This window comes from Lepisosteus platostomus, chromosome 11 (genome assembly GCF_059453375.1).
Source record: "Lepisosteus platostomus isolate fLepPlt1 chromosome 11, fLepPlt1.hap1, whole genome shotgun sequence".
Classification (NCBI taxonomy): Eukaryota; Metazoa; Chordata; class Actinopteri; order Semionotiformes; family Lepisosteidae; genus Lepisosteus; species Lepisosteus platostomus.
This window is the reverse complement of record NC_142621.1, coordinates 19,942,827-19,966,916: the sequence shown is the minus strand read 5'-3', so window position 1 is coordinate 19,966,916 and position 24,090 is coordinate 19,942,827. Positions and strand designations below refer to the sequence as shown.

The window sequence follows — 24,090 nt, the reverse complement described above, 5'->3', positions numbered from 1 at the left end:
CAGCGCAGTGGGCAGCACACTGTTTTCAGAGCCTCTGATTGGGGAAAAAACACCTGCTGATCTGTTCTACATACCAGGAAGACAACAGAACATGATTTTTTCTATTCGAAACGTGTGTTGTTTTTATGAAATTCTTGTATTTTAAACTTTTAATTAAGAAGTAAAAACCTTACAGCGTACACAGAGATTCTAAGCTGATCACGAGGAAGAAAAATCATCTGTTTTTCGCACATAAAAAGTGGTTATTAACTATCAAAACCTGTTTTTATAGTTTTATAGCAAGTCATGCAATGTCTAAGCAGGAACAGATCATCATATCTAGTTTTTTTATTTACTTTTTAAGAATTAAAAAAATCATTTGCCAAGCCTAATTTTAAAGACCTCTACGTGTGAAACTTTTCCCGGCCTGTACATAAAACTATATACACAATACTGCTGACAGCAGGAAAATTCCTATTCTTTACTCAGCAGCTTATTAAAAACAGCACCCATGGTGTTCAAAACGATTTTTTTTTTACACAGAAGACCTGACACAGCTTTGCTTTGTGAATCTGTTTTTCTAAGAAAACATGTGTCCAAGGGGGGAAGGTGGACTCTCTTTCATTGGAAGACTTGCCCAATTCTACTCTGAAAATACCTGTGAAACCTGTTTGTTTACAATTAATGTAGACACAGAGACTCAGAAACAGCACTGAAGCACTGAAACAGCAATACACATATCAATGGAAAGTCTTATACTACTGTTTGTGCAACAGTACATGAATATAGTTATACCGTTATTAATTTATTTAGATACGCGAATCCATATTATATTCCCTATTAATCTAATTCTAAAAGTATGCTTTTGTTTAATCTGATAACGAGCGTATTCGCAGAAAAGGATAAAACGATCAATTTTCACAAAGTATATAAACGTACACTAATATGGTCAGAAGGAGCGCGTAAAAACGTTTCCGAAATAACCACATGTAAGACTTTGATGCTTAAAATGTTTAGGGAGAAATGGAATACTGGTGTGTATTTTTTCTTTAAACTACCAAGACCAACAATATACAGTACAGTTTAGATAATATGTTTATGTTCCTAAGTTAATATCTTTTATGAGCATGTGAAAGGCATGGTGAATCGGAGATTCTCAAGACTTACTTTGTATGATTGGAAACGAATACGTGATCGGATCAACGAAATGCTGTGGTGTTACTTTTTGTCAATGAAAAAATAAAGTATTTACGTTTACAAAGACGATTACAAAGAACGTGGACCAGGGTAATACTTTCAGTTTACAACTTGTCCAAGGTCATTCATTATTAATACTATTAGTAATATCTTCGGTAAAGACTTTGATGCATAAAATATTTATGATAAAGGTGGTAGGTTGTGTACTTTTGTCCAACTGAGCAATCTTACTTTCATAAAATATACCAACTTTTTAATGTATAATGATTAACATGCTGTAATACACAGTTTAAATTTAAAAGTCTAAAAAGTATACAACTTAAATTCTTAATTGAATAAAGATTGTCTGTAAGAAGTGACTGGGATTCGAAACCGGATGTTTTCTGGTGACAGCTCAAATGCTGTACATGAGAGGTTAAGCTTTATTAGCTACACCTGGCGTATTTACAAGGTGATTCTGGATACTATCAACATTATCAAATTTGCATATGGTAAAGCCCGGTATGACGCGAAAAGACGCGTTGTGATGTGTTTTGATGTGTCACGCCCACCGCGTTGTACTGCAGCGTACCCCGCTTGTTTTGAATGGCTGCATCTGTACATAGTACACCTTAAGATTTACAGATTTACAGGTCCAATGTAAGGGCTTGGACACATCTTTTGGATAAGGATCAATGAAGCAACCCGGTAACAAAAGGTTAGTCCTGTAAACTACCCATGTAGTTTTTAAGTTACCATGCGCCACCCTCTGAAAATGAGTTAAGCTTCTTAATCCTCCAATCACCTACCATCCAGCACTGCTAATCTTTCTGCAGATCGTAAACCTGGGCATTGCTCAGCATATATTTAATTACAGAACATAAAGGTTAATCTACTCTTTAATTTAACACCAGAACAACTTCATATATGATCAATATACCAAAAATCAATCCATGCCCTAAAAAACAAAAGATTCAAATATCTTAGTTTATGTTATATGTTTTTAATCTACAAGAGAAACCTGTCTACACTTCCAATTGTGGCAGCACATAACAGTAACAACATTTTTCGTATTATGTATTAAGTGTGATAAATATTGTTTTTAAAACTATACTTGTTTGTGAAAGAGACTTCTTCTGAGTGGACACTCATACATCCCTGTAAGTTCTAGTGTATTCATTAAAGATATAAGTGACTCATGTTAGCAAACGATTTTGTATCAGCCAATTTCACAACTGTAAAACTTCCATTAAAAGTATTTTCAGAGTTTAGGTTTATTATTGCTTAGCTAATTTATTCATTAGCTAAGCAACATATTTGAAAATTACCTGAAGGTTTTTAAATGGTTAGGTAGTCCCCATTGACTTACACTGAGCTATCTGTGGTCTGCTCTTCCGTGAGACCAAACCAAACTCCTGCTTTCCTGACTCTGGTCAACCAGTAACTGCCATAGGCCACCCACTACTCTATGAGTCAATTTTGCTTAATGATCAATTACTATTACAATTGTGATAAAGCCATCAAGAGTGTAGCAATCCTTCAGTTTCTAATTTTTTAATTTACAATACTGCTGTATTCCAATCTCTTTGGACTTGCTCTTTAACACCTCAATAGTCAGTTGGCTGAAGACCATGGTCATGAAAAGACAAAAAGACACCACATTTTATGTTTACTTCTAAAAACAAATGCCAAAATAACTTTAATATTAAAAAACATCCTAAATGCAAATCTGCAATTTGAGAAAAAAAAAACAAACAAAAGAAACAAAAGACTTGTTTGAAAATTGTATTTTATTTTTGTAATTTTTTAACTCATTCATATATATTAGAATAGGGTTTTACTGACAGGGTATAACGGACAACTAACTTTTAAATGGTTTTAAAGAAGAAACTCTTGAGTGTCAAGGATGCTTTGTTAATTGTGTACTTAAATGTCACTTTGATTTCTTAGAATGTCATAGTCAATACATTACAGCATTATTACAAAATGCAAAATTAAACAAGTCCTAATTTTTCACTAGATAACAGCCACTTTTTTGTTCATTCATAAATCAGCTGCATGAAAAACTAGACTTGTTTTAACACAAGTGGACTCAAAACAGCCAGTCATTTGAACCCTGTTCCAAGTCACCGTTCGAAAGACTGTTCCCTTGTTTTTTCAGAACTACACTTGGTTTTCTTGTTATGTAAATTTAGACTCACCAAGTAATTATGTTACTATTAGCCTATAAGCACCCATCCATTTTCTAACTGTTTCATCCAGTTCACGTTTATGGGGGAGCTGAAGCAATGAAGCAATCCCAGCAAGCAATGGGCACAAGTCAGGATACACCCTGGACAGGATGCCATTCCCTTGCAGGGCACACACAGACACATACTGTATACTCACCAGTATATCTTTGGACTGTGGCAGGAAACTGGACCACTCAGAGCAAACCCATGTAAATAAGGGGAGAACATACCAACTCCACATAGATAGCACCACAGATCTGGAATTGAACCTAGAGACCCAGTACTTCAATGCAGCTATACTAACTTTGCTACCCAGCCTATAAACATTGTACTTCTTTATGCTTTTTTCACATAACAATAATAGGAATAGTAATTATAAATAATAAATCAATAATTTAGAATACAGCACTTAAAGGTTTGCTTGCCTGTTTGTTTGGCTGGATTGGTCTGGGACTTGTTTTTGCTTTATTCTTTGCCCTTCAAACAGAATGACCGGGACCCTGCACTGTCCATCAATCCCCTCCTCTATGAACATCTGGCTGAATGTCTTAGTTACTGCAAAGGTGATGGTCAGTTGGTTAGTGGACTTCATATTGCTGTTTCTGCAGCAATATGAAGTATGACTCTAAACAAGTTGGCCTGTTCCAACTCTAAACATTGACTTTGATCAGAATGAATACTTAAGAATTTTTTCATGAACCAGAGTATAGTAAGAAATGTATTGACGAGCGGTTCTCCAAGCACAGAGCCTTCAGTTTTGTTCATATCTCATCACAAAATAATGAATATTTAGAATAGAGCTATCCGGAATGGAAAACAGATGAAATGGGAATAGAATTCATATGGGTGTATGAAACTTCAGTGAAAATAAACATGAAGGAATATAAAAAAGGAAAACAATTGACCATATTTAATAAAAATACACAAATGTATATTATCTATTGAATATACAGTACATTAAGTACATTCAGCTGAATTGCAAATGACACCACCTATTACCATATTTATTCAAGCAATTGTGTATTAGTGATGCACAGTTTGGGTCAGTAGTGCCATGAGGCGTTTTTACTTTATAATTTTTATATTTTATTATTCTCCGGATAAAATATGATATGGTGTATATCAAATATAGCATGACCTACAGAGTGGTACATAAAGGAATTATATACAATGATATGTAAATAAGTATACATATACTTATGTGTATGTATACATATACATGAAACATACTGTATACAGTAATACAAGAGTTTTTCCTTTGGAGACCGAAAGTCATTTTTCTGAATATGGAAAATAAAGGATGCTGCCTGGAATCAAGCTTGTTAAAGAACTATGGTATTCTCTTTAAACCTCAAGACCATGAGTTTATTTTGCCATGTTTAATATGTTTCTTGTTTCTTGCTTCTGCCAATTAAGAGAACAGCTGATGCTCCCTGCTGCAGCCAGATTTATGGCTATGCTATGTGTGCAGCCTCTCCCAAGGACAAAGCAGGGGCTGCTTCAAATGACAAGAGCTAAATGATCATTCAGGAGCTGACTTGGTACTTATTCAGCAGTTGGTTAGAGATGTTATTTAATTTGTGTGGGTTTGGAAAGCAGTAGGTCTGACATGAAACCACAAAGATTTTTGTCAATACCGACAAAAGCTGCAAAAAAATATTATTTTATTATCCATAATATTTTTGGCATGAGGTTAGAATATACTTGGATGATGATCTAAATTAAAGAACAGCAAAACAAATATGAAACTATGAATAATTTAAATAGTAAGTATCCCAATAGAAACTGAAACAAATCACAATGGATACACCAGGAACCTGATGGAAATCTCTCCCCGGCCAATCATAGTTTAATCTAGCCTCCCAAATCCCAATAGATACTCAGCTCCTTATATTCTGCTATGGTATTTTGTGGGGTTGGGACCTTCAGTGTCATTGTTGCTTGTTTCCTTAGAAATAATCCCAAGTGACCTAGAAACCAACATTATCAGTCAAAGCTATGAAGTGAGCAGATGAGTACAATAAGCAGTTTTAGGTCATAAAAGGCTACAGGAGGATGAAAAGAGAGGGAATTCAAACATTAAAACAGGAGGAAATCCTAAGAAAAAGTATTTTGGACATAATATACAAGAGGTACATCGTTGTTCCCAGTCACATCCCAGCAAGTATTCTTCATGAAAACTACAACTGGCTGGGATTCTCCATTTAGATATTGGTTTATTCTGTACTGTGCAAAATGAATGCTGAAAGAAATAAGCACATCAGACCAACAAAACAATATGCATAGTCCAAATTCTACCCACTGACTACACCATTAAAAATATGCTTCACGATCTGTTGGTGAAAATGTCTCATGGCAAATGGTTTAGCATCACTGAAGCACTCTTCAACATACTGAACTAAACTTATTCAAAACGCAAGGGAGGACTGGGGTTTAATTTCAAAACTGCATTGTAAACTAAAAGTTTATTTTTCTACAACCTTGATTTATGGCATTAATTACTGTGATGTTAAGAATACAAGAAAGGCAGTGTAACAGCATAGCACTTCTCCAGGGTGTTGATCTGGCACAGCTGCTGCAGGAGTCACTTGTCATCTCCACTCAACTCGCTGCAGCTGTGACTCTGCCTATTGCACTGTCTCCCCCACTCTTCAAACAGCTCAAGGCACATGAGCACGATAGAAGATTAAAATAAATGAAAGATTGACAGCCACAACCTTGAACCAACAACTGGCAAATCATCATTACCATTTTCTAACTGCTTACTCCTGGAGAGGGTTTGATGGTAACAGGCTCAGCAGAGTAGATCCGACTTCCCTTTTATCAGCATTACCTCCTGAGCATTCCCAGGCCATCTGAGAGATGTAATCTAACAAGCGAATGTAATTTTTTAAATTTATTTAAGTAGTTTAAAACTACTTTGCAAGGTATGGCTAGGTACACTCTCAAACCTTGGAGATTTTTTTTTTTCATTTCTATTTATTACAAAACCTGTGCTGATGTGGTGTGAAGATACACTTAGAAGAGCTGTTAACATCATTACGCATATTTACAAAACAATACTTAGGTGGTTTTCAAACACTCAAATTCTAAAGTGCTATAGAAAGGTTTCCATCAAGAGTAAGTTTTGTTGGAGAAGGTGCCTGAAAAACTGAACAAACTATTACTCTGCAACACAACAGAACCAAACAATAATTGAGTTTTTAAACTGAAGCTCAGGAGGAGATCAAATTCTAATCTTGCCTATATATCCTATACTGTATATAAATATCTCACTCCTTTGTGCATCTTGTTTTGCAACCATCACTTTACCCTATCTTCACCCTTGCAGTAGTTGTCTGGCTCATTCCTCGTGAACTGGGGAGGTGGGGGAGAGAGGATCCTATTAGCCTCATCCTTATAGTCAGGTTCCCATTCCCACAGTCGCAGGTAGGCCAAATAGACTTTCAATAAACTTTGTTGCCTTGTTGCACTGATTAGGGGCTGACTGGACTACTGAAATACACTTGAATCGAGTTTATAATGGAAGTTCGAGAGGGATGATAACAGCCAAGTTTAATCAGCCTCAGCTGGCAAAAATTCTGGATGTCATTTCCTCACCTAAAACATTATAAATACCTAACGTAATCTCCTTGCCTGCTTTGCATATGTTCAATTCATCTCCACCCAATATCTACATTTGCAGCAACCTCTTGGGCACTCTTTGTTGTGCATGGGGGTCCTAGTCACCTAATTGTATGGCCAGGAGGTTAGCGCTCAGACGAGTAGATTGAGCCAAATTGTAATGAAATACTTCATAAACCTTTCACAATGTTTAATCCTTTGGTGTTGTTATTCCAAGTGAATGTAAATGTATTGTATATATTTCTGAAGAACATGTAGCAAAAAGGAACAATAATATTAACTTTAAGTGCAATATAAAAATCTGTTTCAGTTCATGTCTGCAGCGACAATGGGATGGGATTTCCCATTCTACACCACTAGAGGGTCCTCTGACTGCTTTCTAGCTAATTCCCCGAGAGAATGTATATCAGCACCACCTGGGGTCTTCATTAGAAACCCCATGTTACATTCTCATACAATGTCCCAGTGTTCACCGGCTGAGAGAACGCAACTCAGAGTGACTACACATTGGCTCTCTTCCTCAACCAGAGGTATCGAACCTCTGCCAGTGAAAAGGCAGACAGAATTCCACACTGTTACACTGCAAACAGCCTTTGTGTATTTAAATGAAAAACACAGCCTTAGACAAGATGGGCAACATGAGATGTGAAGAGGTTACAAGAGCACTTCTTCCGGGTTTGAAAATAGCTGCATCTAGCTGAGGTGAAATCTTTAATAAAGGTCAGAGTTTGGGAGAGAGATGAGAACCAAGCTAGCCCCACAAAACACAAAAAATGGGGACAAAGGTGAGGAGGCAAGATCACGCTTTAAAAAAAAAAAAACACGCTACGCAAGAAACTAACAAAAATGTTACTCCTACAATTACAGGAAGACTGTGATTTAAAAAGCCTATTCAATTATTAAATTTAATTCTTCCACCACTATGTTTCCATCACTTGCAATTTTAATAAGATAGGCAAGGTTTTTTTCAGAGCCACTTATCCTTTGTATTTACATAGAAAAAATGTCTAGCACTGGAACACTAGAACATATGTCAAAAACTCTTTATAGAAAAAGAACTCTCTTTTGTAAATTCAGTACACCATACAACAAATCATGGACCCTAGCTCTGTTATTTACAGATTTTTGTGAAGGAAAAATAAATCTGATCATTGAGCCCAATTTAAATTACAGGTTGACAATTGCTATATCTTCAGCTTCATATTGTTTTAGAGAAATACACATTATAAAATGCAACTATATTGTCTCCATAAATTAACAACTTATAATATCATACTGTTATGATAACATACTGTTCAATGTCTTTAAGGTAGATTACATTTCTTCAGTACTAAAATCTATATTTTATTACTGTAGACTTTCTTATAACATTCCTCTTTAGATTATTACATTATTGTTTTTTAGATGGGTGCCATAGTGGCAGAGCAGGTAATGCAGTTTAAGGTTTGATTTAGCTTGGAGCATGTTTTGTGTACAGTTTGCATTTGTAGAGTGCTATGTTAAATAGTCTCCAGACTGCCATTCTCTTGTGTATGTGCCAGCAATGGACTGGCATCCTGTCCAAGATGTAAACCAACCTTATGCTGCCAGTTAAGGACAAAATATCTACTGAGAAAGTATGTATATTTATGTGATACAGTAATGACTGGTTTTCCTCTTTACATCGCAAAGAGGTTTATAATGGTGAAAAGAACAATTTGGAAAACAAGAACAAAACAAATTTTATTAATGGAAAGGAGTTTTAGAACTGACTTTTGAAAGGTGGGTTCTGTGAGGTATTATCTGCTTATTAAATATTGTCAGAAGGTGACTATTTATTAGACTTTAAGACTTAAGACTAATTTATTTAAGAGTAAATTAGTTTGGATTATATTTTTTGGTAAATAGTACTAGTACGGAAACCTCCTTTACAAAGTCCTGTATTTGATCATCTGAGTGCTTGAGAGGCTATTTAATTTGATTTTATTCCAAATTACTTCAGTAGAAACTTCCCCCTTCTAATAGTGAGCACCCATTTTAAGAATACCAGGACTAAAGGAAACTGAAATGCTGGAAATCCGATCCTATGTAACATTTGTCTATTGAAGCAGGGGGTCACCGAATTTTGGTGAGGTAGGGAACCCCACTCAGTGATCCATCAGAGGGCCCAGGACTTGGTGATTCAAGGCATAATGGGGGATCATCTCTGAGACCAGGCCCGGCATGCACTGTCAGCTCAGTCTCCCAGGTTCCTCACTCCGAAAGAATTGCCTAGGTGCCGGAAAACTGTGAGTCCTCATGAGAATGCAATAGTTTCCCCGGACAACCACGGGCTGAAAGAAGCCTCAGGAGGAGGCTGAGGACAGCGGTCATAACACTTACATTCAAAAACTGTATTGAATTAATAGAGCATGATGTAAGAATTTAAAAATAATCTTTTTCTAAAATATGATGTGTGTTATTTTAAAAAAGATAAAAACAGTTTTGTGAAACTGGATTTACAGTTTGCCAACATGAATGCCAAAAATAGTTCAAGTAGGTAGCTGCGTCAGTACGTGTAGGCTGCGAAGGAACAAGTTAAAGGTTTATTCCATGTTGAAAAGAGAAGAAAGTACAACATTTCGTCTGTGGAGCCTCCAGGTGTGAGAAAGACAGGGAAGTCAGCAGACATATAGCATGGGAGAATAAAAGCCGGGAGTGTGGAGGAGGCAGGAGTAGGGGGGAGGCAGAGTGGGCGCTCAGGAGGTGTGAAGTCGATAGAGGGGAAGTGAGGTGTGATGTCGAAACCTGCAAATGAATAGAGAGGATTAGAAGAAAACGAGTCGTTTTGCCCCCTTGCCCCCTTCTCTAACTAAACCAGCATTCCATCTCTTCACAGCGATCTGTTCCAAGACCAGGCTTTCTAACCACCTCCTTATTCCTTTTCAGATGTTGTCGTTATAATATATTATAAAGGATATTGCCTGAAATTTAACACTTTTTCCTTTGACTCTGATACCACTTGGGGACTTCTACAACAATTTTCGCAGAAACTAATGCTCTCTACCATTTTATCCCTCAAACAAAAGATTACCTTTTCTGACAACAACATTAAAGAAGCTATGGATTTTTTACGGCTAACAGCTCCACACCATCTTCCCTTTATAACTAACCTCATCAGATCACTCAACTCCAAACTCTACCAGTTCCTTACTTCAGAGAAGGATAAAAAAACTCAATCATCTTCTACAAAAAAAAAAACATCAACACCCCTACTACTTCCACTTATCCTTACCTTGTTGTTACTATACCCACAGACCTTTCCCTTTCACAGGATGAGTGATCTCTTCTCAGCAAAGGCCTTAGTTTTGTACCAGTCCCCAGGAAACTGTACATCGCCCACACCCAAGTTGACCTCAACCGCTTTCACCGCAGGATTCAGCTCATCACACATTTTGCTGATGATGACTCCTCACCGGCAGCTGACAACAACCCAGATATTGATGCCATTAACAATATCAATCCTAAACAGAGCTGTTTGACTACTTCATTAACCAATGCAACAATCAAGCTCCTAAGACCCTTTCCATACCCAAGGAGAAATTTAGGCACTCCAATCTCTCTGCAATAGAGATGATATTGTCATCAAACCAGCGGACAAAGGAGGATCTGTTGTTTTATAAATGACCTGTATAATAATTAATCCTCCAGACAACTAACTGTTATTTCCGCCTACCATCCTCTCCAACAGGATCCTACCACTGACTACCAAAATAAAGTGGTATTGACCATCTCTCTTATCAGCAGCAAGGAGCTCCCCCAGGAAGCGAACCATCTCGTCGTTGAACATCCCCAGGTATCCCAATTTTTATCTCCTCCCCAAAATCCACAAACCTGACACCCCATCGTCTCAGCATGCAACTGTATGACAGCTCACATCTCAGCCTTTCCCGACAGCCTTATGAGGCCGCTGGTTGAAGGGCTTATATATCAAGGACACCAACCATGCCATCCAACTTTTTAATGATTTCCAATTTCAGGGCTCAGAATGCTACATTTTTACCATGGACATCACATCTCTCTACACTGTCATTCTCCACAATGACAGTCTTATAGCCCTCAAGAACACGCTGGACATACAGCGCTTGATCCATCCACCCACACTCTCGTATGTCTTGCGGAATTGGTCCTCACACCAAATGCATTCTCATTCAATAACCTTTTTTATCAGCAGGTTAGTGGTGTCACCATGGGCACCAGGATGGGACCTAGCTATGCCAATATTTTTGTTGGCTGGGTAGAAGATTTTTTATTCGCTTCCTACACTGGCTTTGTCTCTGACCTCTACAAACGATACATCGATGACTGCATCGGTGCTGCAACATGCTCTAACAACCAGGTACTTCTAACTTCCATCCATCCCTCAAATATACAGTTAACATATCTTCCATGACTCTTCCATTTCTAGACATAAATCTATCCATTAACCATCCTCTACTCTCTACTGTGGTCTATTTCAAACCCACTGATTCACATACTGTAGCTATCTCCTGTACAACAGAAGATACCCCACCCATGTTATGGACAGGGCCCTCACCCGAGCCAAAAATCCTCGGATCATCAACTCAATCAGGAACTCCCGGTCTCACAACCACATTCCTTTGGTGCTTCCCTTTCACCCTAACACACTTTCTATCCCCAGGACCATTAACGACAACTTTTCCATCTTACAGGATGATCCCTCCATCAGTACCGTCTTTTCTGACCGCCAAATCATCTCTTATCACTGACCACCCAATCTGCATAAACTTCTTGTTCACAGCTTCCTTGACCGCCCTCAGCCATCATCCACACCAGGCACTTTCCCCTGTAACAGAACTCGCAAATACATATCTAACACCATGCTCATTCAAGGCTCCTCAGGACAATTCCGGATCACTCAGATGACATCTTGTACCTCCAGCAACCTTATTTATTGTATCTCTTGCAGAAAATGCCCAGCTATCTACGTTGGGGAAACAGGAAGGAGACTCGTAGACCACTTCAGAAAACATGTTAGGACTGTGAAGATCAAAGATTTCTCCAAGCCCATAGTTTCTCCTTTTACTTTCAATGGTTATGATCACACTTATCTCTCTGTCTGTCTCCTATAGCAAAAAGACATTTGAGACCAAAATTATCCTGAAACTTGTTTCACACCTTTCCCTTCTATAAACAACTCGTTTTCTTCTAATCCTCTCTATTCATTTGCAGGTTTCATCTTCACACCTCTCTTCAATTCAATTAAATTCAAAGTGCTTTATTAGCATGACCAATGGGTAGAATCAGTGTTTCCAAAGGAAATAAAAATAATAAAGTTAACATGAAACAAAAAAAAAGTAAAATAAAATCTACAGACGTGTTAGACATTTACAACAAAGACATATCATAAAATATTTACATATACTGTAAAAAGATGGAGCATTATTGGGAGACAGACTCACTTTTCCTCAGGCTGTGACAGGAGATCACATTCTGGGCTGCCAGTTCAACTGAGTTCCCTCCTCCCTCTCCCAGTAGGATTGGGACCCATTGCGATTCTGGCAGGTGTGGGAACTCTGGGATTAGATTTCTGAATTTAGGGAAGAATGTTTCTCTAATCCCAGACTATCTGTCACAGTACAGTAGGAAGTGCACCTTTGTCTCTATTTCTCCCTGCTGGCAGTGGGAGCACAGCCTGTCCTCTCTGGACAGCCAGCTCTGGCTGTCGCCCAGTTTCTATGGCCAGCCTGTACTTTGTCAGGGTCTGTTTCTTTTTGCTGTTTCTTATCTTGGTCAAATATCCGGCTAGTGTGTATTGTCTGTTTAGGGTTCTGTAGATTTCCAGTTTATGTTGTGTTTGTGTGTGTGAGTGTCCCAGTGCGTGAGATATTGCTGTTTGATCTTGCTGTGATGTGGTTGAGTCCAAGTTGTGGTGCTCAGCAGTGCTGTCCTGATGCTGGTTAGTGTCAGTGTGGCTTGGGTCAGTGAGCCTCAGGACCAGCTGGCTCAGGGGGCTCTGTTTTGGGCTCAGCAGAGCTTTGTGGTGGTAGGAATTTTGGTTGCTGTTTTTTAGGTGTAGCCAATACTTTAATACTCTTTTCTGTATGATATCAATCGCTTCATCTCACTCGACTTTGTACCTCCTGAGTGTCCACTCTGCCTCCCACCTCCTCCACACTCCCGGTTTTTGTTCTCCAATGCTGTATAATCTCTGCTGACTTCCCCGTCTTTCTCACACCCGAAGAAGGCTCCACAGCCGAAACGTTGTATTTCCTTTCTTCTCTTTTCAGCATGGAATAAACCTTTAACTTGTCCCTATGAATGCCAAAATGTTAATTTTATTTGCATTATCTGATCTAGTTCACTAACTGATTTCGTTAGATTAATATATGTAAAATTTATGCAACCAATAACACAGCTTCTAAGGGCAATAAACACTCATTCATCGATTCAAGTAAGCTTTACTTAAGATCTTATGATTGTTTACACCTGCAGTATTTATAGAAACAAATATTACTTTTGGCTGGCCAAATATTGACAATAATGACTTGCAATCTAAACCACTCACTTAAAATAGTTCTGTAAAAAAATGTGTGCATAAAATACATAAAATAAACTAAGATACAAGTAATTATTTGTACTTGGTCACTTTGCTTTTTAACAGAGATGTTAAAATATAAGTTACAGATTTTCCCACTCTTTTGCACCTATTGCCCTGAAAATTGCACCCTCTTCAATACTCCTCTTGCACTGTATTCAGCTTGAACTACAGTAGGTACACACAAAAGAATTGCGGATTTTCAACACTTTCTAGGGTAAAAAGGTTCCCTTTCTGAACAAGCAATTTCTGAAAACCGTCCTTGTCTCAGTATTGCCCCTGTCGGCCAGGCAATCACGTACCGCGGTGGCGGTAATCAAAGTATGCCGCGGTGGCTTGTGGGTAGTTGCGTGCGGTACAGTTTTGTATCATGCATTTTGAATTTTCTTTAGATACGCGATTTCATATTATATTCCCTATTAATCAAATTCTAAAAAGAATTATTTTTTTACTGAGATAACGAGCACAAGTATTCATATAAAACTTTATTAAAGCTTTTTATAAAGTATATCAACTTTATAAAGTTTTTATAAAAAATATTAACTTAATATAGTCAGAAAGAGCACTTTTCCAAAATAACCACAGTAAGTAACCAAATGAAAGACTTTGATGCTTAAAATGTTTATGAAGAAAGTGGAATACTGCTGTGTATTTTTTATTTAAATTACCACTTCCAGCCAGACGTTTGGAGATGTTTTTCTGCAGATAATTTCGTGCAGTACGGGGTTTTACCATGTATTTTGAATGGCTGCCATCGGTACATCCATAACGTTATAAAAAGTACTCAGTGTGATATACATAAGCAGTGTAAAACACAGTTAAAAATAAAGTCTATGATTATCTAACAAAGTATGCCGTCAACAGGAAAACGCAACTAAACATTTAGAATTTGCCTACACATACTGCATAGAATAAAAAATAGAATAAGTCAACGTCCATGATCCCCTAGACCTAGTTAATAATATAAAATTATTTTATATTAGTTTTGAACATCATCCTCAGTCTGCCTCACAGTGAACATATAAAGCAAGCAATATCCAATAAAACAAACTTTCTACCAAAAAGAAACAATTGTATCACAACTGAAATAAGTAGAAATAACATGATTTCTTTCTGTAAAAGAAAGACTAATTCAGTCTTAACAGGTCACCATTGTAGCTGCAAAAAAAAAATCAAACTACAGTAAACACATTGTATTAAATATAGTCAATGTCTGCAGCTGAAAAAGAGATGAGTGAAAATAGAGCAAACCATTTTTTAAACATAAAAAGATTGTAGTTGCTTTTCAACTGACCTTTACTGTCTTTTTTGGAAGACAACAACTTATGATTTATTTATTTTAGGAGCAATAATTACAAAAATCTTCAGAAATAATCTGCACTCAAATAACACATATCATTCAAATTTACTGGAAAAAATACTTGTTAAAGATTATTTTCATAATTGTTGACTGCAAAATGGTTCTTTGCAATAGGGAGGAATGGCGATGCAGTGGTTAGCATTGCTGCCTTATAGCGCTAGAGCCCTAGGTTAAATTCCTATGGTGTTATCTGTGGAGAGTTTGTATGTCCTCCCCATATTTGCATAAGTTATCTGTTTGGTACTCTGATTTCCTCCTTGTCAATCCAAAGACCTACTGTTAGGTTAACTGGCTTCTAGGAAAAATCAGCAAGATCATGTGCATGTTTGTGTCAGTATGCCCAGTGATGGACTGGTGTCCTGTCCAGGATCATGCCTGGTACAGCCCTGTTTTGGATAAAGTGGTTGGAAAAGGGATTATCTGTAACTAATTGTTGATTTTTCAGCCAAGCTATTTGGTTATTTTTATTAGAAAGTGAATTTAAAAGCAAATTATTTTTTAAATTGTTGATTTAAACACATACTGCAATGTAACTGGTCATCCAGGTAGTACTGTGGTTAGGACTGCTGCCTTCCAGCACTGGAGCCCCGTGTAAGTGAGTGTGTTTGTGCTTATGTGTGCACTGTGATGGACTTTTTGTCCCATCCAGGGTGTATCCTGCCATTGCTTGCCAGGATAGGATCTGGCTCCCCTGTGACCATGTACTGGATGAAGTGGTTAGAAAATGGGTGAATGGATGTAATAAAATTGCAAATAACATTTTTATAGCTATCTCATGATAAAAAAAAAGTTTGCCTTGATGTTGATCAATAGGATGTGAGCATTGTCTTTAAAAATAGAAAAGGAACACATTACATATTGACAGTGATAAACGTTGTAAGGCTGAATTTTTTTTTTTTGTGATCATTCCAATGTACTGAGCAAGACAAACCAAAGGCAAATAAACTTGGAGAAAGTTAAGGTGTCTTGACTAAGTGCAGACTTTGTCCTTTTTGCAGTTTAAACACAAATATATTTTATTCACCATCACTATCAATGAGTCACTAGAATTCATTGTGGATTCACATTGGTTATCTACAGATTTGAACCCCTGCTTCAGTGCAATAAGCGATACAATATAAAAGTGTGTCAGGGATAGAAATGTGGGCTAAGTTGAGTCTAATTCCATAGACAATAAAATAAAATTACTCAAGAACCCACTGATATAAGCATGATGATTTTCAGGTTAATTACAGGTTGTCTGCTGAAATGTAGACTAAAATACTAAACCAATATGCCTTCAGACTAAAGGTTCTGGTTTGAGTTTGCGTCTGTACTCACAAAATATGAACAAAGGCTGTCATATTTGTAGTCCAATAAACCTGTGTATGAAATCCAAAAACAATAACACTGGTTTTTAAAATGAAATGGTGTTATTTGTTGTTTTTATTACTTAAACGTCTCCCTCTCCAACGCACATCGAAATGTTTTCTTTCGAGGTCAAAAATCATCCATGAGGGGGGTACCTTTAAAGCGGAGATGACGACACTGACAATTTTTGGCACGCCCTCTCTTAAAAGCCCCGGCCAACCATGAAGACAATACATACAGTAATAATTCAAACTGAATTAAAAACTACACATGCCAGTTAAAATGGCGGTGCATGTGATCCTTGTGTTTAACCAACAAAACAGGGTGAAAAATCAGTCACATGACTTTGGGGCTGAGTTTCGAAAGCTTAACCTATCAGCAACAAAGTGAAATTTACACGATAGGCTACCTCAAACTGTCAGTTACACGACTGTGTATGTTGCTTAAGCCACTCCTCTTTGACTTTTTAGGTATGGAGGCAGGAAGACGCCCCCCCCCACTCTGGGTGGCTGGCTGGCTGGCTTGTCGCCAACTTTAACCGTTCCATGTTCGAATCACAGTAGGGAGAGACACTTACGAAAAAAAGTTCATACAAGCTACAATACAAATATTTTTTTGTGGTAAGGGGGAGCAAAACATCAGTATTTTCTGTTAGTAATAAGTGTAAGATTTTAGTTGAAATCTGAGCCTAAATATAAAGTTAAAATCTCAACAAACAAAGCAATGTAGGAAATCCACACTTTTTCTGCAACAGAAATACACATAGAAAATAAATCCTTTTTGACACCTCAAATCAGTTTCAATCAAGGTCTCCAAAATGAACAAGAAAAAGAGCATTTTCAGAGAGCAATTATGTTGTGTTTATGTAGAATAAGTGATTCAATTTATGAGCAATCTAATTTCTTATTATTTTAAACAGTGAAATTTCAGCTGCAAAAGATCGCACCAGAGACAGCACTATCTCTGCTTGTCATAGACTTTCAGGAAAGGGTGAATGAAAGAAGTCATGTCAAGTGCAATAATTTGGTGATCAATAATAACAGTTGTAGGACAAGAAACAAAAGATAGAGAAAACTTAAGACATTTTTCCAATAAGGTTTAGCCTTTGTAACTAATGAAACCACTAAATAAAGACAAATTTAGAAATCGAAAGATTTTTTTATTCAATGTTAGTAGCAGGATTAACTATCATGTTGAGCTAAGTCTATATTTTGTAGCAAAGTTGCTGAAAACAGGTACTTAGAAATGACTTATTTCAAGAAGAAGATTTTCAGAATAATTATAAATCTAGCAGGATAGAGAAAGCACAGAAAATAGGTAATTAGATTGATCAGATTAGTATGCAAAGCCATTTAGCAAAGAGGGTGTGAGGAGAGTGACAAACTAGTATACTTTAGATATTTTTTTCTGAACCAGGGAAAATCTGATCATGTTTCTCCACAAATATATTATAAAAAACTTTATTTTATATAGCACCTTTAAAAGTAGCATCTGAAAGCAATACAGTAGGTATAAAAACAGTTATAAGGACCAAAGATTACAAAGTAAATACATATGAGAAAGACAAGCAGTTAGAAGTGCTACCAAAATTTGAAAATGAAGCAGATACAGACACTAAGTTTTCTGATAATAAAGATTTTGAGGTAAGATTTAAATTCACTCAGGGCAGGTGACTCTGATATCACTGGGAATACAAATCCAGAGCTCTGGGGTGCAGCTAGAGAAGGGCCTGCCACCAACAGAATGTAGACGTTCTTCAGGACAGCTAGAAGACCAGAGTCAGACGGACAAAGGTTGCAAGGTGGGGAGTAGATAGATAATAAACCAGATAGGTACTGAATGAGGATTTTGAAGTTACCTGGAAACCTGATAGGAAGCCAGTGCAAGGACTTGAAGAGAGGCATAATGCAACCCGATCAGGATTCTGGCTGTCAAATTCTGAACATATTGGAGATTGCTCAGTGTAGATTTAACTACCCCAGTAAACTGGATGTGCATTTATTAATTCTAGAAAAAAAGCCTCTTGATTTCTCTAGTTCCCTTTAAAAGAAACTAAATCAGTGTGATATTCCACAATGCAGAGTACTACATGGCCAGTATTTACATACTGTATGATATTTGTGATTTAAACAAATTAACAAAAGCAGTTTTTGAGGATTTAAGTGTTGGTTGAGTTACTGCAAGATGTAAGACTAGAGATGTAGGTAGGAAAAAGATCATTTTGGGAATGTTGAGGAATACACTGATAACAAAAACACTTCCTAAAAGGGTTAGGCATACTCTTGACAAAATGACAGTAGATGCTATAAACTGCAGAGGAAGATGATAAAGTTAACAGACTGTATGTTTACATAGATACTGAAATGAGGATTGTATTTTAGATTTTGTGTAGTTGCAAGCATTGAACTGTATGTTGGATGCACATGAATTGAAGGAATGGGCAAACATAGCTGATGTTGATCCACAGAAGCAGCATCTTAAGATGTTTATATTTAGAGGCAATTTGTTTAAATAACTAACTAGGTATGGATACTGATGTGCAAGAGAGGTGGAAAGGCGGAAGAGGTGGAAAAGCCAGCACTATAAAATAATTTATCCTCAGTGAGATGGTGCCATCTCATAGTGGATTTCTAACACTACAGAAAAATCCACACAGTGCCTTTACTTCCATCCATTTATTAATCTCCTTATTCAGTACAGAGGATTTACTGAAGCAAGGGACGCAAGGCAGAATACACCCTGGACATAGCACCAGTCCATCACAGGACAGACAAACAGACACAAACACACACACCAGGGCCAGTTTTCCCATAAGCCAATTAACCTACTAGTATGTTTTGGACTGCGAGAGGAAATTATATCATACATTTGAAGAAAACCCACAGATCCCAGAGAGAACATGCAATCTCCACACACACAGGAATTGAGCCTAGGGCCCCAGTGCTGTAAGATAGCAACGCTAACCACTTCGCCACCATTAGAAATGGATAGATAGCTTAGTTATCGTTCTAGTTCACAGATTTGCATGCATAATTTAATTTTGAAAGCCACTGAGACATCTGGTACTACTGTTGTATTAATAAAATAAAACATACAAAAAGCATGCAAACAACTGTGCCATCCTATTCCTTAGTTCTGTGGTTCTCAAGCTATTGTACGCGGAGCACCCCCAGATTGTACGCCAGATGACCCTGGAAATTTGTTGTGTGCACTGAAAAACTGGGACGGGTTTTCATATTTTCTATTTTAATAAAATTATTTTGTGTGTGAAATACACAACCTACGTAACACGATACAGTGTGCACTAATACTTGAGTGGACACAAGAGCTACTATGTAATTCTATACCACTGTATAGGAATGTGTGCTATATGTGCTAATGTGAGCAAATAGGGAGGTAGGAGAATGTGCGTGACAATGCCAATTTTGTAAGCACAGGAAAGCATAGAAAAGTGTGCTACTAACATAAGTGATCAATTGTATTTTTTTTTTAAGTTATCTTCAGCAAATAGGGAGGTAGGAGAATGTGCATGGTTTTGGAACACTGGCAATCTTGTGAGCATAGGACAGCGTGATAGATAACAAAAATATTTAAGAACTGTTCTAGGTTAATTTGAGTAAAATATACAGAGCGTCCTAAAAACGTCTTTTAACTTCTGAGACGGACCCCTGAAACGGAAACAGGGAAAAATGCAAGCTTGCGGATTGCTAAAGCAGGTAAGCCCCACATTATTTCTGAAGAACTTTGTTTACCGTTGGCAAAAGAGCTGACACGTATTATGTGTGGAGAAAAAGCTGCTAAACAGCTCGACATCCTGCCCCCTTCAAAAGACACAGTCACTCGTAGAATTATTGATGTGACAGATGTCAAAAGTACACAGTTACCAATGAGAGTGCTTTAAGATGAGCAGATGCTTTTCACTGCAATTTGATGACTCTGTAGATGCCTTTGATTTGGCCAATTTGCTCGTTTACGTTAGACACAAGTTTGAGGGTATGTCCCATGAGGACAGCTCTGTAAGCCGCTACCAACAAGAACTACAGGAGAGCACATACTGTATTTCAGCTTCTGAATGAATTTATTGAAGAGAATGGCATCGACAGGATAAAATGCATCAGAGTTTGTACAGACGGTGCTAGAGCAATGACAAGCCAACACAGTGGTGTAGTTGCACGAATTAGAGAGGTTGCTCTAGATATGAAGTGGACGCACTGCAGCATCCACTGCGAAGCCTTTGCCATCAAGAAAATGCCTGAGAATTTAAAATCTGTTAGACTCACCCCTCTCACTGAAATGGTGCTTTTTTATTGTATATTTTTAATTGTTGTTGTTCCTGTTGTCATTCTGTAAAGTGCTTTAAGAAGCCACCTTTAAAGGTGCTATATCAAATAAAGTTCATTATTATAATATTATTATATGTATGTGTGAGAATGTTGGTCATTGAGATTTTCTGGGGTTCCTATGAGAAAATGACTTTTAAGTGGTACTTGGATGCTTTGGTTTGATCAGGGGTGGTACTTGGTCCAAAAAGTTTAAGAACCACTGCCTTAGTTAATACATTTTATTTTTATAAAGTTAACATTGTTAGCAAAATATTTTGAATAACATTTTACCCTATTTTTCCTTTAATTTTGTATTTCACTTATTTTCTGATAGTCAGATTTAATGTATATTTGAACAATGGAAATGTGTTTTTACAAGATGCGGGGAAAAGTGCACCAATTTATTACAGTACTAAATTAAATATTTTTTTATTACTAACAGTTTATGCTAACACCCCCCTTTCTTATTTAGATGTATTCAAAACAATGAACTCAGTGTGACATAACATTCAGGAATACAATCTAGAATAGTTTTGTGGTGTTTGTAAGTAATTATTTCAAACGCGTTGCCCGTTACTAACTGCCACTGCAAAACCAATAGTCTATATTGTTAAAGAATAAAATACATTACGAACACTTTATAACAAATGTACTACCGCTAAACCATTATATAAAAAACGACAGACATCACATCTTGGAATACTAGAGAATGGTGAGAAGGTCATTGTGCAAAACCTAAGAAGATCCTTCACTGTACAGACCAAATGGTGAATGGGTCAGGTCTTGGCTTTTCAAAAATGCGAAAGTAGCAGAAATGTTTGCTCAAATTTGGACAAATAATAACCAACGTAAATGTAAGCTCTTGGCGCTATAAAGCGTAATATTGTACATCTTTAAAATTCAACGCAAAATTCTATTTTTTATACGTTAGTGGAAAACATCTCTTCAAACAAGTTTTTAGCTTTGGTTTGATCTGTTACACAGTTAACCATTACCTTTAACTTGCCAGAATAGCTTCAAGACCGGAGGAAACATGAGAACATACATGAGAACAAAACCCGTAAGAAAACAGAGCTAAAAACATCCTAAACAAATTACTTTACCACCTTTGTATACACACAGAAATGAGCGAATGAATACGATACTTGACACTAATAAAGCAGAATACTGCATTTTTAAACAAATCACAAAAAATCTCTTGTTCGTTAATACACTCATCCGCGTGTTACCTATTGCTTTGCAAGTATCTTACGCACCTTCATAGTCTATCAAAGTTGTGATAAATACACATTTAACATACATTTACAACTACCTGAATCCACGTCTAATAATCTATAAATCCGCTGTTGTATTGGGCCTATATCCAAACCAATCAATCAAGAGTTAAGAGTTGAGAGTTGAGAGAGACAGCGAGCAAAGTGTTTCAAGGCTTTCTCTGTGCAAGAGTGAACTTCCCGGTTGTTTAAGCACCAAAAACCCTGGGCTAAATTTGTCTGATCTCCGTAAAAGACAAATTTGACATTTCAATAGCCCCAGAAAGAGAGACAAAGCCTTCAGTGCCTCCGAGTACAGCCACATAGTAAATCCCTCTCGTTTTTTTCGAGCGCTTGAAACAGTTACGCGTTTTAACATAAAAAAGAAAACCTCTTCGCTGGAATTTTGATGCAAATAAAATAAACATTTTAGCTCAGATTTAAAACTCTTACCTTAAAGGGCGCCGTCTGTATCAACTAATGTCTTCGGATAAGGTTTTTTTCCCCAGTGCCTTGGCGTGAGGATCTTGTTTTTTGGTTGTTATGTTGTCACTCCATAGTTATGAGTGAACTAATTAAACTCATTATCCAGGTAGAGATGAGGTTATTTTACCGTTGATGCATCCCCACTTAAGTATACTAAAAAAAGATCAGGGTGAAGAATAACAGAAGGAATAATTTAGAGATGAATTATTGTACCAGGCTACCACGTTCGGGAGATTAAAGGCAGCGTCAGCGTTATTCAGAATACAAACAATACGTGCACCATTTACAAGATAACGCAGGGTTAAAAAAAAACATTCCACAAAATAATTTTTACCGATTTGATTTTCAGATAAAATAACCCCGACTGAATCCTGGTTACAACAACCGCCTGAAACACAGAAACAATAAGGTTGTGGAGATTATTTTCTGGGAATGAGATCCCGACCAACAAGACTCTTGTTCAAATTGACTCAGAGGTGATAAACGTGTCAGATCAGAGATTGAAATAAGGAGCGCAGTCTTTCCTTACCCCTCCTCTGCAGGGGAGCCTAGAAGCTGATAATCAAATTATGCAACGGTAGCACCAACGGTAGATAAACACCACTTAATGAAATATAATACTTATACCTTATATATTACACGTCTTTTCAGTGGCTTCACGCGTACTTGTCCCATTTGCTTGCATTAAGTGATCTATTCGTCCAAAACCAAATTCCTTTACGTTTTTCTCAAGATTAAAGTTTCGAATTCTTAGTTTCTTACAAATAATTTGATTTTATAAAACTACCTGCGCACAAATTCAGTTTTACGAGTTCTATAGTTTTACACTCCTTTACAGATTACCGGTAAGACTGATGTCTTGAACGGTGAAATAGTTTCGAACAATATAGTCATTTGAAAACATTATTTCATGTTCACCTTAAACAGCTGTTTACAGGTTAAAATAAGAGTGAAATTATTTAGTGTCCAGAAGAAACATGCTTCCGGCCGAGTTCTTGACGTGAAGTTGTCCAAGGTACTGCAATGTGATGCTCCTGGCTGAGATCAAGCTGTTATTAAAACAAACCCCTGCCATCTGTGCACCAACGTACAGTACGAACAAACTGCAGATATGCCGTTTGACAGCAAAAAATGGTGTTAAACAAAAACAAGGAAAAAGCGCAGTAGGAGCAATATGGAGGAGCAATACGCACGAACAAGCAGATAAGGGTCTGAGGACGTATCCAATAGTATACAATGATTGTAGCGCTCTCTGGTTCACGTGGGCATGCGCCCCCCACCGCTGGGGACTCGAACTGTTGGCGTCACTCAACAGGGACCAGACCAGCTGAGCTAAAGGGAGATCTCCTATCTGCCCGGTTGAGGTGTCTGCTATTCACAGGGAAGGCAACCTGTAATGTCGGTCGTATGCGTTACACTATACTATGGTTTACTTCGAAAAAAATGTAATTTTTCATTGTTACAATGTCATTGTTGTATATAATGTCATGTTAATCAATCCTTTAAAATACAAAGGAATTCCTAATTATTGAATTTGATCATTTATATCTGCCAAATTGTATATTTATATTGACACTGCCACCTTTGATAACTCACAGTATTTTTTACACTTTAATCCTTCTGCTAAATCTTGAGTTTGACCCTTCACTTTCAAAACATTTAACCTTTATGAGCACAACAGATTATTTGGTAATTAAATGTTTATCATTCAGTCAAAGGGTATGGCTAAACT

General features: G+C 37.2%; 1 protein-coding gene across 5 annotated transcripts in view; it reads right to left on the bottom strand.

The window, feature by feature from the left end:
* fam163ab (family with sequence similarity 163 member Ab) overlaps positions 1–23,572 on the bottom strand; it is a 52,913-nt gene extending 29,341 nt beyond the window's left edge. For 2 of the 5 annotated variants that reach the window (XM_088598815.1, XM_088598818.1), the window contains exon 1: positions 22,326–23,260. The gene's annotated coding sequence lies outside the window, so the exon portion shown is untranslated. The other 3 variants (XM_088598816.1, XM_088598817.1, XM_088598819.1) reach the window with 3 other exon arrangements.
* Positions 23,573–24,090: the final 518 nt, after the last annotated feature.